General features: G+C 34.9%; 1 protein-coding gene across 2 annotated transcripts in view; it reads right to left on the reverse strand.

Moving 5' to 3' along the window:
* LOC145666933 (retinol dehydrogenase 12-like) overlaps nucleotides 1-17628 on the reverse strand; it is a 325956-nt gene that overhangs the window by 117403 nt on the left and 190925 nt on the right. The window lies entirely within an intron of this gene.

Genomic DNA, 17628 nt, shown 5'->3' on the forward strand with positions numbered 1-17628 from the left:
TTATAGAATTAGTACAGCTTTTCCCAGAGAATATATTACAATATATTAATTTTCGAGTGTAAACAAAGCACAAATTGAATGAAAATATTAAAAACTTTGAAAGTTGACTATTTATTTTTTGTACGTAATACGTAACACTTTTCCACTTGTTCTGGTAATTTCAGAGGCTACAACATTGGCAGAAGACAATCCTTCTCAAATTCTGCATTCTGTCACGTACATTCTCCTCTAATGCTTGTAAATTAGGACAGTACCAGATTTACATAATTTGTCTCCCCAAGAATTGTCCCAGGCTCTAAATGTTCCGGTTTCCTTCCAAAACATAACTTTTTATTATTTGTGCTACATTTAAAGAAAGCTACTCTTATTAGCCATCAATGTAGGAATAATTTTCTCAGTGACACTCACTTTTGTCGAATCTTGACCTTTTTAAAAAATTAATTCTGTTTCGACAACACGTAAACATATCAATATACGTATTAATATACTTTACATTTGAAAGGGTATCCCGATATTTTAGTCTAGAAATGTGACAACCCCTACTCATCTGACAAACATTAGGCTCTTGCGCAGAATCTAGAAATGTTCTGCTTCTGTCCAAGTGATTACTTTCTTTGCACGTGGCTCGTGCTCCACAATTTTAGTTATAATCATGCATTTTCAGGTCATCATTTATTCCAGTACGTAACACAAAATAAAATGATACTCAGACTTGTGCATTCAGGATCATACTCTGAAGTTTCAATAGCAGAATAGAACCAACACGCACAATGAAATGATACTTTTCATTATATAATGTACACAGTGTCGTGTCAGCGATGTCTGAACAACCATTGTGCATACCCTCGTGTTCATTCCAGCAACGCATACATGGTTTTTCAAAAACTTCTTTGTTTACATATCAAAAATGATGATGCTTATCGCAACCCTTTAGGTTCTTCTGTAGATGTTAATTGAGTTGAATCTATAAGTTGCAAGTTTACTTTCTTTCAAACCCTGCCATTGCTCATGACATTTAATGAAAAGGCAATGAGAAAGGAGGGAATCATGTTTGTTACAATAGCATTAGTACTTTCATACCCACTTCCCATATGCATGACGATTCGTCTCCGGATACTACCGGGTCAGTCTGTGTTAGACCGGGTGATGGATATATCTGGGTCAGAGTGGCTCTGCTCAGGTCACAGGCTCGTAGGTGTGTCCGGCTCACTCCGGATCACGGGTCTTCTTGTTCGGGTCACCGTATGATACCGGGTCATGGATCTGTTCAAGGAGCTGCGTCTAGTGGATCATGAATCTGATTGTCTCTGAGTCTTCTGGGTCACGAATCAGGAAGTTCGTAAACCGTTCCATCACTGATGTCCATACTAAATCTAGTAATAAAGATCTAGAATCACTTTCGGATTCAATAATGATCTCAATAGAGCATTTGTCTCTATGTTTTTTCCTCTATTCCAATCATAAGTGATGAAAATGCGATTTCCGATTTCAACACCAAACGCCATAATGGGAACATAGTAACAGAGAGCTAAATGTAGCTTTATGGATTTAGTACAACAAGAATAGGTTCTATCTGTGGCTTCTTTTCCTATTAGCACTAGAAATGGAGAAAACTGGTTACAGTATTAATTCAACGGGGCGAAAACGGCAAGAAGAGGCGACAACCTGTCTCTTGATATAAACTCAAGTTCCCGACGATAGATTTCAACTCAACCCCTGTTTGTTTAACGAAAGGGAAAGCAGTAATATGCAGTACAATTTCCAGTTTCAGTAGTGATTCCCATAAACTAATAATTGTAACGAATAGCTAGAGATTGGTGTTGAAATAGACTCAGCGTCTAAAGAACAGGTTTCGTCTCTAATATTTCATTCTATTGCAACCAAAAGTTATATTCTTACTACTTTCGGTTCCAGTATTAAATTCATTCTTATATCAAACTCACTTCTTTTATTATTGTTATTATTTGATTTAATTACCGTTTCATGCTTTAACTACTGTAAACAACATTAGAAAGCATTGCATAACTACAGGCTTTTTTCTGCAACTCTCGTGCTGTAATAGATGCTAAACTACATGGGAGAAGTCTTCACTTGCAAATTACAACAGTGGCGGCGTTTGGACGTTAAAAGTGGGAGTCAAGACTAATCTTAATATTTGTATATCAATCATATCAATCTTAGTTCCCCTGGTTGTTTCTAATACTTTGTTTGACAAAAGGTTGTATAACTAATAGGATACTATCTTTTTCAGTTAAAATACCGTATATCGTATTTCATATTTTATTAAGTAAATTGAAGATGAACGGAGGTAGGTACTAGCCCTTGATACTCTTAAACAAGGAAGGTGTAAGAAGAGATGTGATTCCTTGCTCATGAAATTGTCTGGAAAATTAAACGATCAGATTATTTAACAACAAATTTGCAAAGCAAATAAATATAAAGGATAATATTAATCATAGTAATGAATAAACAGGCTTATTTTACAGAAATTATATTGAAACTGGGGATTAATGAACAACTTATATTTTTCAGTTCCAAATGTATGTTATTACTCTTAGAAAATGAAGGACAGTAAATACTACAAACATGTGCTACGACAAAGAAACATTTGCTTTTGCAGTTTCCCGAAGCACGTTCGTTGCCATTAGGTGCAGTTTTCACTTTCTTAACTCTAACACATCAAAACACAATACTTAGAATTACTCCACATTCCAGTTACACAAAATAATACTAAAACCTAGAATTACGTTAAATTCACTAAATTTAATTGTATATACACTCGTACACCCCTAAATACACCACTTCACTCGTATATTAAATTGCAAAACAATGGAAAAGGTAGAAGTTGTTTCAGATTATTCTGTTTTTAATCAATATTCCTTACTATTAGAAAGACGAAAAGACATTTTAGAAACGGACAATGTTTATGCAATTAAAGAATAATTTCTGAAAGACTTCTTTTTTTTTCTAATTTGTTTCAAAGCGGTCGTCTAACATATCGAATACTTGTAAGAAGAAGAGAAAGTATGCTGGAATTGTTGTGTTCCAATAGGTTAATTTTGAGGTAATTTCCGTGGCAATTAAAACGCAATTCACGTAGCTCTCTTAACTCCATGGGAAGACAACCAATACGTACTCACGCAACGGCAAACATTATATGGCACCATTTTCCTCTATGAACCAGTAATATATACAAAAACTTTATATTTCCAAATGAGACTATATACATTAATGGGTTACTTCAAAAAAGTGGGGGGCAGGTACCCCCTTTGCCTCCCTAAACGCCGCCCATGCAGTTGATGAACCTTGAATAATGCTTAAAAGATAAAGTTCTCCGTGAGGATGGGAAACGCTGCAATCCACACGTGTGTGGATTTAATTAAAATTTTAAAAATATAATAATAATAATAATAATAATAATAATAATAATAATAATAATAATAATAATAATAATAATAATAATAATAATAATAATAATAATAATAATAATGTTTATTTCTGTGCCATAAACAGCCTAACGGCAAAAATACAGTATTTTATCAGACAAAATAAATACATATGCATACAATGTAACCTACCTACTGAAACAATAAAACATAATGATAAAATAAAATAGTATCGGACTAATAATTTCTTGTCAAATTAATACCAAATATTTTTAGTCTCAAAATAGATACATCGTCAAGTATACTAAAAATAATATTTGTCAAACTCTAAAATTCATGCTTCTATACTAATAAAAATAAATTAAACGAAATTATAAGAATTGGTCAATCTTCTTAAAATTACAGATTTTGGATTCAAAGGAACTAATGTTGATCTATTTCTCGTATTATACATTGGTACCCTTATACCTATATTATGCAAGCAATATTCACTCTGATATATATATGGTCTAATATTTTCTGAATAAAATCTCTTTCAATAAATTTTCTCCTGTCACTCAATGCCTGTAATCCCCAAAATTGTTTCCAGTATTCATAACTACGTGAATAGTAATCTCTATTCATTTTATAGCAAAGTAACCTAATAAAACATTTTTGTACTGACTTAATTTTGTTTGCCAATGTTATACCTATACTATTCCAAATAACTACACCAAACTCTAATCTTTATCTTGCAAATATCTTGTATAAATATACATATGAACTGACATTTTTAAACTCAGGCCACTATCTGAAAATAAACCCTATGATTCTTCTCGTCCCTCGGATAATAATAATAATAATAATAATAATAATAATAATAATAATAATAATAATAATAATAATAATAATAATAATAATAATAATAATAATAATAATAATAGTAGTAGTAGTAGTAGTAGTAGTAAGAAAATCATTTTATGGTGGTAAGTTTTTATTGCCACTGTGATTTGCAGTCTTCTTGTTAGACTTATAACTGAAGTAAACAGTTTAATAAAAAAGAGTTTACGAGAGTTGAAGGTCTGCTTTTGACCTCTTGCGTTCACTATGACTTATTTTTAAAGCATTTATTGTTTGCTTTTACAAAAACGACGGAATATGAGCAAACAGCATAATATTAACTGAAACGTCACCTTGAACTAATTGTCTTTTAACATTTAAGTGGTTATCAACAATTCTATCGAACTGGAAGTGAAGAAGTTATTATAACGTGGAAAGACGATTCAAAATGTAAGCTCAATGTTCGTAGGTAAAATGAATCGATCTAATCCAATATTTGCGAATTCAAACTGGACCTGTGATATCACAGTTGGCAGCTTTTATTCCCAACAAACCACGCAGAAAGGAAATGGGGCAGAGATCAAATTTCACGTTGATGTTATCAAGAGTTGACAGACAAAACACATAGATTCGGAAGTCAATGATTCCGCAGATATTTGCTATTCATAACTATTTGCTCACTGGCAACACTTATTGTGTTCAAATCCCCTCCCTCATTTGCTTCAACTGTTATTTGTGTTCCCCGCAAATACGAATCTGCCCCTAGAAGTGAAAGACAATGTATTAGTGAATTGCAAGGTATATAAATTAACAGGTAGCCCCAGTTCGCGATTGGCGTTCTGATTGGCTCCCTGTCCGTGACGTCATGAGGAGGTATCGATGAAGATTTTTTCGCTTGCTTGCTTGTTACACCGCGCTTTGCTCGTAAAACTAGATTCAAAACAATATAATTATGAACTTCCTTGTCTTTATAAATGCAAAGAATGTTTTTTTTTGTAATCACTTATGATACAATATAGTTTAATAAATAAATAAACATCGTCAATAATGATTAATTATCTATACAAATAAAAATGAATAATTTTTGTTCGTTAACTTTTCCTATACCTTTAGGCAGATTTGTATATTTTTTAGTACATGAGTTCACCTGGCCTAACTAAGACTTTCATCACATTACTTTGATTAAAGGGCGAATCCTAAGTGAGTAGAAGGGGTTCAATATTTGTGTCTAAAATATAGTATCTCACGAGCCTATCAAGTTAAAAATATGAAACTCGGAATATAAACTCCCCATTAAGCTTAAGGGAAAACATATCGCATTGTTTTTGAAAATTTCCGTTTTAAGGGGAAGAAGAAGCATTTCCTGTTCATACAAATAAAAATCATTGTAACAATGTTTGACGGTTAACTCCTTCTCTACCAACTTTAACGATTTTTGGTACTTTCATGCACCCAGGCCTAACTTAGGATCTTACCATATTTTCGGCTCGCGCGTGAGAGAAAATAGGAACGAGACGACAAATAATCGAAAACAGCCGAAGTTGGTGTCCAGTCCATAATTTTCGTGCTCACTGAAAAGAATAGTGACTCTTCCGATACCATTAAAATCCAAATTCATTCTCTTTGGGCTTGGGAAAGGGGTGACATTATGAATTTTTGTCATTGCACTTTCATTCAAAAATGAATTCTAAGGGGAAAGGAGTTAAAATACTTTCCGTAAACCAATCCTCTCCGAGAGAGCAATTCAGGTAGTAAAATACATAATTCAAAATATTCAGAGGTTCCGGGTATGTAATAACAATTTAGGTTACGTTAGGATAGATTAGGTTACGTTACAAATCTAATCTACCCTAATCTAACATAACCTCTTCTAATATGGTTAGATTAGGTTGAAAATCTAACCTAACCTATTGTATTTAGTGTGTATGAACCAAACTGTCAGATATCGTCAATGCAAAATATTTCATTTACATTACTAATATTCGTTTATTACTCTCAGTACGTCACAGTTTATATTATGTATTACAGATTACAAGTTGCAGAGATATCTATAGGATAGTATACATAAATAAAAGAACCACCTTCACAGGAGGAAATTTGTAGAACCACCTTCACAGGAAGATTTCTCGGAATTTAGTTTTTGTGGCTTAGCCTCCTTTCTCGGTCAGTCCTTCAATTAGGGCCTATAAGAATAATGGTAAGAGTGCACTTTGAGCAGAACAAGTGATTTTGTCACAGGATGTGGCATTGGAGAAAGAATAAAATCAATGAGATTTGTACGTAACGATGCGATTAGGCAAGATTAGGTTAGGTTATAGATTAGGTAAGGTTCCTATGGATGTTCTGCTCAAAGTTCACTTTTGCCAGAACAATGATTCAGATACTCAACAAAACTTAAGAATATCATTTAAACTAAATAATATATGAGAGTAAACATCTATATTCTCGTTGGTACCCCCTTCCACTTTACTTTACGTACATAAACTCCTTAAGTTTCAGACCCTAAGAAACAAATGTCAATAAAAGTAAAATAAATTATTGCTGTTACATATCTGTTTTTCAACTTGACTAGTGTCTACTTTATATTTCCCGATGTCATTTTGGTTTCAAAACGAGAGAACAGCTTCAGATCTTAAATACTTCTTTCGAAGCAAACCTAAAAGCTCATTTTTCAAATTCCTTTGATAATCCTGTGGTGAAAAGTGAGCAGAACATGTTCGTGCGTTATCCATATTAAAAGTGTTCTTTCGCTTCCAGCGGGATATCCATCTTCTTCGAAATTCATCATTTTTAGGGAATCGATGGAACATTATTTCATTCGTATTGCTTCCTCTGTCATTACAATGAGCTACTGCACAATTAAGATAGTTTTTGCTCATCTTGAAACAGTAGCGTAATTGTTTATGCTGTATTTCACTTATTCTGTTGAAAAATACCGCGATACCTGCAAAGTATTCTTGGAAAATGATAGCAGAATAGCTGAACCGAGAGTCCCCTGAGTGAATTGTAATTTTAAATATATGAGCTCAATTCAAAAAATTAGGGCGACCATATATACATTACGTAAATTGTATCACGGCCCTATGATTCTTTCTCAAATTTTAAACAATTTAAGAAGTCCTATAGTTCGGGAGCCGTATATGACGATAACGTGTATTTACTGTGTTTATTTTAGCTAGTATTTAGGACAAAATTGCTATTTTAACTGGCACTATCTTCATATTAGAAGAAGAAGAAAATTGTTATAATTAATGCCATGAAAAATGATGCGTGAATGTTTATTTTTCCATCACGAGGTAGAAAGGTTTGTTATGACATTGACCTGATTACTAAGGTAATAGTTTTGTTATCATATACTTGTTTATATATAATTATCAATAGTATATAACAAACAAAGGCATCGTATAATACAGACGTGTATCGCATTACTGTAAAGTAATTGATAATTTTTGCAAAATATAGTGTGTTGAAAGAGATAGTGAAAAAGAGCCTGCATGTTGAAGACGGCATTTCGGTAGGAGGTAGAATGATTAGATGTATAAGATTTGCAGACGATATGGCGCTTGTTGCAGAATCTGAAAAGAAAATCAATAGAATGTTACAAAACTTGAGGAAGGGTTTTGAAGAATATGGGATGAAAATAAATGTTAGAAAGACAAAAACTATGGACATTGGAACGAAGCGGTCTGTGTCAAATATAAAAGTGGGAGGGGAGAAAATACAACAAGTGAATAGTTTTCGATATCTGGGTAGTATTCTTAGTAATGACATGAAGTGCGAACGTGAAATAAAAGCAAGGATAGGAATGGCGAAAGAAGCCTTTGCGAGGAAGAAAAGTCTGTTTTGTGGGGCCTTGAATAAAGAATTGAGAAAAAAACTCATAAAATGCTTCGTGGGGCGGAAACATGAACATTACACTAGTCAACAAGATTTGGGCACATAAATGAAAATACCTGATTCTAATAGAACTTTTCACGTAGAATTCAAATCTGCAATCAGTTTTTCTCCATCACCCTGTTTCCCCGTGACAGAGGGATTTTTCGGGAAATTTCCCCTCAATTTTTTTTCGTACCTATTGCTCGGGTACCCCAATATAAACACACAAATTATATTGTATGTTAGCTTGATTTATACTTAGTAAGCCCTCTGAGTTTCATAAGAATCGCATTATTCTTTCTAGAGAAATAAACATATTTATATAAAAATATGCTATGTGTACTGTTCATTTTACCTTATTCATTAGTGCAGATAAAATCACATATAACTTCCACGAGAATTACAATATAAGCACGGTTTATACCTCATAGGACTTCCAATAAAACATATTTTCAATGATGTGTACACCATGTCGCCATTTTTGTATGAGGGAATTTCTAGATGGATTTTGTAGGAAATTCCATTCAAAAAGTAGTTTATAAGATTTTTTTTGTCTCAACTTGCTATTTGTATATAGTGATACAGAAACAGGAACTGCACTAAAACATAGTTTTATGTCTACTTAATAAATAATGTTAATTTCATGTGAATCGCATTATTCTGTCTAGAGACATAAACTATTGTGTCTATTTATAGGTAATAAAGAATATACTATGCAAGGCTTTTACCAAACACAAAAACCTAACGTTGACGTATTATTGTCGGCACATGGATGGATACTCAAATACAAGCACAAATACACGCATGCTTTCTGTGGAAAATAAGTCACTTTTTAATATTTTGATCTGGCAACAATGCATAAAAAAATTGATGACTGTAGCCTGATGACTGTTAGTAGCGTTGAGTGACGGTCCAAGCTGGACGTGTTTTAGATGTGGCCGCGTGTAAGTTGAAGTGTTTGTGCATTGTGGAGTTTGAATAGATTGTGTGATGCACTCTGTTAGATTACATTTGTGCTGCTTCATGATTGATGGGGTGTAGATTCGTGTGTGTATGTGTGTGTGATACCTTACAGGATACAAGATGCCGGGGAAGTGTGTAAATCACCCGGACAACTTCTGTTATGTATGTGGGGAGCTGACATTTAAATCGCAACGTCGATGTTTTACTCCACTTGTGAGGAAGTGTTATCAGTTATATTTTGGTTGCTGTGTAGGAGACCAAGATAAGAATTGGGCTTCTCACTACATTTGTTGTACTTGCGTGAAACGTCTGACTGGGTGGGCAAATGGTGAACGAAACATGAACTCCGCAGTACCAAAACAGGGGACCAAAACATCATTCTTCAGACTGCTACTTTTGTATGACACAGATAAAAGAAATAACCTGTAAATCTAAGAACACAGTACAGTAGCCTAATTTGCCATCAACAATTAGGCCAGTTCCACATAGTGCAGAATTACCTGTACCAGTACCTCCTGTTCATCTTACGGTAAATGAGGATTATGTACTTGAGACAACTACTGAAGTTCCAAATGAAGAAGATGATCCTACTTATGTAGGAAGCACATCTACATTGGATCCTTTCTGATAACTCAGGGTGAACTAAATGACCTCGTACGGGATTTAAAACTCTCCAAGATACAGGCAGAACTTCTTGCTTCTAGACTTAAAGGCTGGAATCTGCTCCATCGTGACACTAAAGTGTGTATTTTTCGAAACCGTCACACAGAGTTTCAAAACTACTATTCTCAAGAAAATGATTTAGTGTATGGTTATAATGCCTGTGCTGTGATGGATACACTCGGACATGCACATATAAGTACAGAGTGGATATTGTTTATTGACTCTTGCAAAACTAGTTTGAAGGCTGTCCTTTTACACAATGGCAACAAATTTCCTTCAGTGCCTTTGGCTTATGCAACTAATATGAAGGAAACCTATGAAAACATTAAAATAGTGTTAGGAAGAATTCAGTGTGAGAAATGCAAGTGGACCATTTGCTGTGGTTTAAAAGTTATTTTTTTGTTAATGGGTTTGTAGCTTGGTTATACGAAATATTGTTGTTTCCTCTGCGAATGGGACAGCGGGAACAAAGTGGAACATTACATCAAGAAGGAATGGCCAAAGCGTGTATTAACTCCTGAACAGGAGAATGTTGTTTATTCTTCACTGGTGGGCCCTGATTAGATAATTCTACCTCCTCTTCACATAAAATTGGGACTCTTCAAAAACTTTGTTAAGGCAATGGACAAAAGTAATGTAGGATTTTTTTACCTCAAGGAAAAATTTCCTCGGATTAGTGACGCTAAAATCAAGGAAGGAATTTTTCAGTTCTGTTCAGAGTTGAGTTTAACGTCCCGTTCAGCAGCGAGGCTATATGAGATGTGGACCTACTGATTAACGTGGAATCCGAATCACTTGAGCTCCCACCGGGAATCGAACCAAAGAAGTGATTTTTGTAGGCCCGCAAATAAGATGCTTGATTCGTGACCAAAAATTTCAGGATCCCTTAACTCCGGTTGAGAAAGCAGCTTGTTGTTCATTTAAATGTTTAACAAAGATTTTTTTTTTAGGAAACCAGAAAGCCTCAAATTACCGTGAAATTGTGAGTGAATCCCTGCAATCATTCAAAGAAATGGGTTGCAACATGTCCCTTAAAGTTCACTTTCTAGACTCCCACCTGGATTTCTTTCCTGAAAACCTTGTTGCTGTTAGTGATGAGCATGGGGAACGTTTTCATCAGGACATTTCCTCCATGAAGAAGAGATACCAAGGACAGTGGAGTTCTGAAATGCTAGCTGATTACTGTTGGACACTCAAAAGAGATGTTCCAGAAGCCAAACACAGAAGAAAGTCGACAAATAAAACATTTTAGTTAAGGTAAGTAAGTGTTCATTTATTAAGAAGATACCACTCACTTCTTTTGTACTATTTATTAAGTAGACATAAAATGGTGACACTGTGTATACATAATTGAAAATATGTTTTATTTCAAATCCAATGAGGTATAAACCGTGCTTATATTGTAATTTTCGTGGAAGTTATATGTGATTTTACCTGCACTAATGAATAAGGTAAAATGAACAGTACACATAGCATATTTTTATATAAATATGTTTATTTCTCTAGAAAGAATTATGCGATTCTTATGAAACTCAGAGGGCTTACTAAGTATAAATCAAGCTAACATACAAAATGATTTCTGTTTTTATATACATAAGGGTACCCGCGCTACAGGTATGAAAATGGTAAAAAGAAAAAGGGAAATTTGAGCGGAAATTTTCCGAAAATCCCTCTGTCACGGGAAAACTTAGGGTGATGGAGAAAAACTAATTGCAGATTCGAATTCTACGTGAAAAGTTCTATTAGAATCAGGTATTTTTTTCCGTGTGCCAGAGAAAAAGTTTTCTTGTCGACTACTGTTACGCAAAAGTGATGAAAAACGACTGAAAGCCTTCGAAATGTGGGTGTTTAGAAAAATGGAAAGAATTGAGCGGAATTGAGCGGAAGACCAATGAGAAGGTGTTAGAAATCGTGGTTGAGAAAAGAACACTTTTAGGTATTATTAAGAAGAGGAAGAGAAACTGGTTGGCACATTGCCTGAAAAGAAACTGTATCATGAGGGACGTGCTAGAGGGTATGATGGCAGGAAAGAGAGGGAGAGGGCAAAAGAGGCTACAATTAAAGGAGGACATCCAAAGAGAAGAATCGTACGTGAAGACAAAGGGGATAGCGAAAGAGCGTGGGGTATGGAAACTTCTCATCTGCGGCAAATGACCTACCAATAATGGCAGAATACCTACGATGATTATAGTGTGTTGATGCGATTTAATCTAGTGTATAATCGTTTAAGTAATCGTAGTAAGCAGCTAATAATTTTAGATGGATTATACTACGACATTTTAACAATTCGAACTGTGGATTGTATTATAGAGGAAACAACTTTTTTTCGTGTGACGTCTATATTACAAACAAAGTTTACAGTACAGCGACAATGTAGAAGAAAGGAAGAAGTAAAACAACTTTTTGAAAAGTTTCTTATTTTTTTTTAAAAAAAAAAAGTGAAACAACTTTCAACGAAACGCAAATTTTTCAAAACTACAAATGACACAACGTTTATAGAAAATTTTCATCACCAACTATAGCATTATGAAGATTAAAAATTGAAACTTAGCATTTTATTATACTTTTACGTTGTTTTTATTGGGCTGTTTCACGGTCCACTACAAAGAATAAGTGCGTAAAAGAGATAAATTCATTCCCAATTCAAAAGTTTGTTCACAGAAATAATATTAATAAAAAATTGATTACGAAATACCAAATAACTTTAGTAAAAAGTAATTGAAAGGCCCTCTGCAATAACAAGGTAAGGGAAAACTGAAGGTTTTGAGTTATAAAGGTCATAAACTTAACATGCAACGTGCTAATTAACAGTAGTAAATCTGTGTGTATATATTCCTATGGAAAAAAAGTGGTGTAGTAGCACCTTGTCTGTGATTTTGGGTTATAAAATGGCAAATACCCCAAATGCGGAATAATACATAACGGAAATGGAAAAGTAAGCATTTACCTTGTTATTGCATAACATAAAGTATTGGTGAAAGGAAAAAGAATAACATGTGTGACAATGTTTATATACTGTAACACAAAAAGATACAAAATATATAATAATCTGAGTTTACGTTAGTAGGCAACACAATTCGGAAATTGCACTATCCTGAGGTTTGTTTAAAACTCCAAATCTGATCTTGATAGACAATACAATTCGGAAATTGCACTGTCCTGAGGTTTGTTTAAAACTCCAAATCTGATCTTGATAGGCAACACAATTCGGAAATTGCACTGTCCTGAGGTTTGTTTAAAACTCCAAATCTGATCGTGATAGGCAACACAGCACTGTCCTGAGGTTTGTTTAAAACTCCAAATCTGATCTTGATAGGCAACACAATTCAGAAATTGCACTGTCATGAGGTTTGTTTAAAACTCCAAATCTGATCTTGATAGGCAACACAATTCGGAAATTGCACTGTCCTGAGGTTTGTTTAAAACTCCAAATCTGATCTTGATAGGCAACACAATTCGGAAATTGCACTGTCCTGAGGTTTGTTTAAAACTCCAAATCTGATCTTGATAGGCAACACAATTCGGAAATTGCACTGTCCTGAGGTTTGTTTAAAACTCCAAATCTGATCTTGATAGGCAACACAATTCGGAAATTGCACTGTCCTCAAGTTTGTTTAAAACTTCAAATCTGATCTTGATATGCAATACAATTCGGAAATTGCACTGTCCTGAGGTTTGTTTAAAACTTCAAATCTGATCTTGATAGGCAACACAATTCGGAAATTGCACTGTCCTGAGGTTTGTTTAAAACTCCAAATCTGATCTTGATAGGCAACACAATTCAGAAATTGCACTGTTCTGAGGTTTGTTTAAAACTCCAAATCTGATCTTGATAGGCAACACAATTCGGAAATTGCAGTCTCCTGAGGTTTGTTTAAAACTCCAAATCTGATCTTGATAGGCAACACAATTCGGAAATTGCACTGTCCTGAGGTTTGTTTAAAACTCCAAATCTGATCTTGATAGGCAACACAATTCGGACATTGCACTGTCCTGAGGTTTGTTTAAAACTCCAAATCTGATCTTGATAGGCAACACAATTCGGACATTGCACTGTCCTGAGGTTTGTTTAAAACTCCAAATCTGATCTTGATAGGCAACACAATTCGGAAATTGCAGTCTCCTGAGGTTTGTTTACAACTCCAATTGCACTGTCTTGTGGTTTGTTTAAAACTCCAAATCTGATCTTGATAGGCAACACAATTCGGAAATTGCACTGTTCTGAGATTTGTTTAAAACTCCAAATCTGATCTTGATAGGCAACACAATTCGGAAATTGCACTGTCCTGAGGTTTGTTTAAAACTCCAAATCTGATCTTGATAGGCAACACAATTCGGAAATTGCACTGTCCTGAGGTTTGTTTAAAACTCCAAATCTGATCTTGATAGGCAATACAATTCGGACATTGCACTGTCCTGAGGTTTGTTTAAAACTCCAAATCTGATCTTGATAGGTAACACAATTCAGAAATAGCACTGTCCTGAGGTTTGTTTAAAACTCCAAATCTGATCTTGATAGGCAACACAATTCGGAAATTGCACTGTCCTCACATTTCGGACTGAAAGCATCAAATATGTCTCCGTACTAGTATTTTCACTTCAATCGACTCTTGAAAACAATTACACACACTTTGCGTCGCTTTCGCGCATCTACCAGTGCTTGCTTCACTAGCTATGGTTAGTGGTGCCCTCTGTTATCCGCATCGGGAAAGGACGACTCGATACCACTGAATACTGCTTTTCCCATAACTGGTGCTTTAAATACGCACTAGAGGCAACGGAAAAGGAAGATAAGTCCACGCGCCTTCTTGTGATATGTTTCACCGGGAATTGAGGTTAACTCCACTTATTTTGTTACTGCAGAGGGTCCTTCAATTTGATTTTGATTACAGTATGGGGAGTGGTTTAACACTTTTCAGCAGCTCTATTGTTTGTAGTTCTTAGTCACGAATGAAGAATAAAGACATTTTCTCCCGTATAATAATTAAAAGAATATATTTCATGATACAGGATCCCGCATTCTTCTTATGGAAAAGTGCCTTATGTTAAATTGCTTAAATGTGCGATATTTCGAATTTTAATATCTTCCTGAAAATAGGTCGTAATGAGCACAACTCTCTCAAAACTCTTACTAAAACGTAGACTAAAATAGGTTTCCTACCAATCAATTTCTTAACTTGAATAGGTCGTTTCTAATTAAATTTAATTTTCATTTCATCTGTCAATGATTAATTAATCTAACACTGTAGTTAGATAATTAAATTATTAGAGAACTGGGTGATACAAAGTTTTTCTTTTTTTTAATACACTCATGTCCAGAAGTTAAGACAAAAACAATAGAAAAGAGACACAAGAATGAAGATGGAAGACCGATGTCTTTCTGCGAAGTGGAACATGTGAGGGAGATAGGCCTACCCAGGGACCATACTCAAGGTCATATCAGAAGAAACGTAGTAAATGGTGACTGGAAGACGAGTGCGTACTTTGAATGGGTTCATCCTGTCGATTATAAGTCGCTTTCATTTGACATCACCAGAGGCGTTCACTAGTGAGTGTCATCGTTCACCACGAACAGCTTTATAGGTTACAGAGGATGTTCCAATGCTACCGATGACCTTTGACATTGAGGACAATTGCTGATGGGGTCGCGGTGTTTCTTAATCTGGTAAGACTACCCAATTCTTTACCAGAAACCTAAAATGATCTTAAGTTGTAAGCTTCGAAATGTATTACATAACTGCTAATTGACGTAAGTCGTCTATTACGTAACTTCAAATGTTTGTATTTCCTTCATTTATACAGTGCACGCACAGGAAGTCTAATTAATTTAATGTCTATGTTTATGCTCTGTAGGTAATGATGGGAAATATTGTTGTGTTGGACGAAATTAATTATCATATTTGATTAGAGACTGACGAACAACGCTGATGCTAACAGAAAACTAATTATTGTTTCGATTTGTGTAACATGAATCTAGTGTTGCTCACGAGAAGATAAATTTCTCATCTCCTCTCGAAAATCGACACGAGACTCGAAATGAGAAACACATTTTCAAATTTGAGGTGAGACGAGAAATATAACATTCTTGTCCCTTTTTTTTTGAGACGAGGCGATACATTTTTCGAGTCACCTCGGCAGCACTAGTTCACCCAAGTCTGAGATCTCCGCTATTTTAGAGTCACATGATCTATAGTATAGCTTCTATAAATGAATAAGGTGATTGTATGAACAGAATGAAAGGTGTTTATCAACGGCTTAAAGATGTGCAAGTCATTGCAAAACATATTCCAATAATGAATGTTGTTTTAATAATGTTGTTATATCACACGCTTCGTGGACTTCTTGTTAAGGAGATGGATTCAGATATTTTCCAGATGAAATTTAGAAGGAAATCAGTGCATACATTTTGTATATAGGATCTACATAATTTTACTAAATCAGATGAGACGATACAAGAAAAAGTCTTCGAAAATCACGAAGAGACGAGACATTTCGTCTCGTCTCGTCTAGTAGACATCAGTATATCCATCCATTTACTCTGCTAATTTCATATCAAGCAATAATTAATTTATGTAACTATAGGAAAGAACATACTAAACTGCTGAATTGAATTTCTTAAGTGGAACACAACATCTGAAACAATTTACTTATCAATTCGCCTAATTCTCATTTCGCCTAAACCTTTATCATTTCTGATTTATAGTTATAAATGACATCCCGTACATCCATGAATCCAAAGTTATACAGAAATCGGTGTCGTTGATTTTGTGCGTAAGTAAAGATACGAGTATAATGGCATAACACTTAATAGAAAGAAAATTAAGCACAGCATCGAAAACTAGAATTGCAAATATGAAACAATAAAGCTGCTAGACACAATTGAAAAGAAGTCATAAATTTGTAGTCCACTTCTGAAATAAGTAAGAACTATGTTAAATAACTTTCCTCCACTGACTAACAAAATTGCATCTTTAGTTACATTATTTAACATTATTGGGCAAACAGTAGCAACTGACAGACATGAGTCTGTGATGTGATTTTCATCTTCTGTGCTCGAAGTGGAGGACCCACAATTCACCAACAATAAATACGATCGCATAGTACGTGTCAGGAAGAACCTTCAGCCTAATGGCGTCAGCGACCGAAGTGCGACGCATTAGTCAACCTTCACACTTCAATTTAGAAGTTTCTCTGACATTCGTACTTCTGTTAGAGTGACCCCATATTCTATCTTCATCCTTCGATGAATGTCTGTTACACTTTCACCCTCACTACTCAGAACCCTGGGACCTCATTCCGTATCGGTCTTCAAAAAGTTTGCAAACTATAATGCAATACAATAAATGCAAAACAATTATACTAGCTACTACCATGATTATCAGAAACTAAAACTAGAAGTTTGTGTTGCGTTGATAGTACAGAAAGGTTGGGATTTCGGGGGATTAGGACCCCCAACCATCTGCTACGAACATCCCTGGTCACTACAATCTAGTATTGCATATAACTTGCATCAGGCCAGTGTGAAGCAGAGAAACCCACGCGGGTTTGTCTCTATGAAAGAAGCGCGTTAGCCAGGTTGATTATGCACATGAGAACGATTTTTTTCTTCCAATATTTGCTAACACATCTCCTTGTTCTCTTTATCATTGAAAAGTGCTATTTTTCGTGTCTCCATACAGAAACTGGAGTGGGCTTTGTAAAGTTAACCCAATAAAACAACCGGAAAGTCGATCCATAACTCTGTAACAGAAAGGGTTAATACGAGAGTTGCACTGAAACACCTTTTGCTAAAGGCCATGATTTGCACAAGAGTGACGTAATTGCAATTGCATTTATGGTAGTAACGGAGGGGGAAGGCCATTGACCAACTCCAAGGAAGGGAACAAGCCCTCCGGAAGTAAACCTAAAAAGACAATGCACA

The sequence above is a fragment of the Thermobia domestica genome, chromosome 12, assembly GCF_964235325.1.
Source record: "Thermobia domestica chromosome 12, izTheDome1.hap1.1, whole genome shotgun sequence".
NCBI classification, from domain to species: domain Eukaryota; kingdom Metazoa; phylum Arthropoda; class Insecta; order Zygentoma; family Lepismatidae; genus Thermobia; species Thermobia domestica.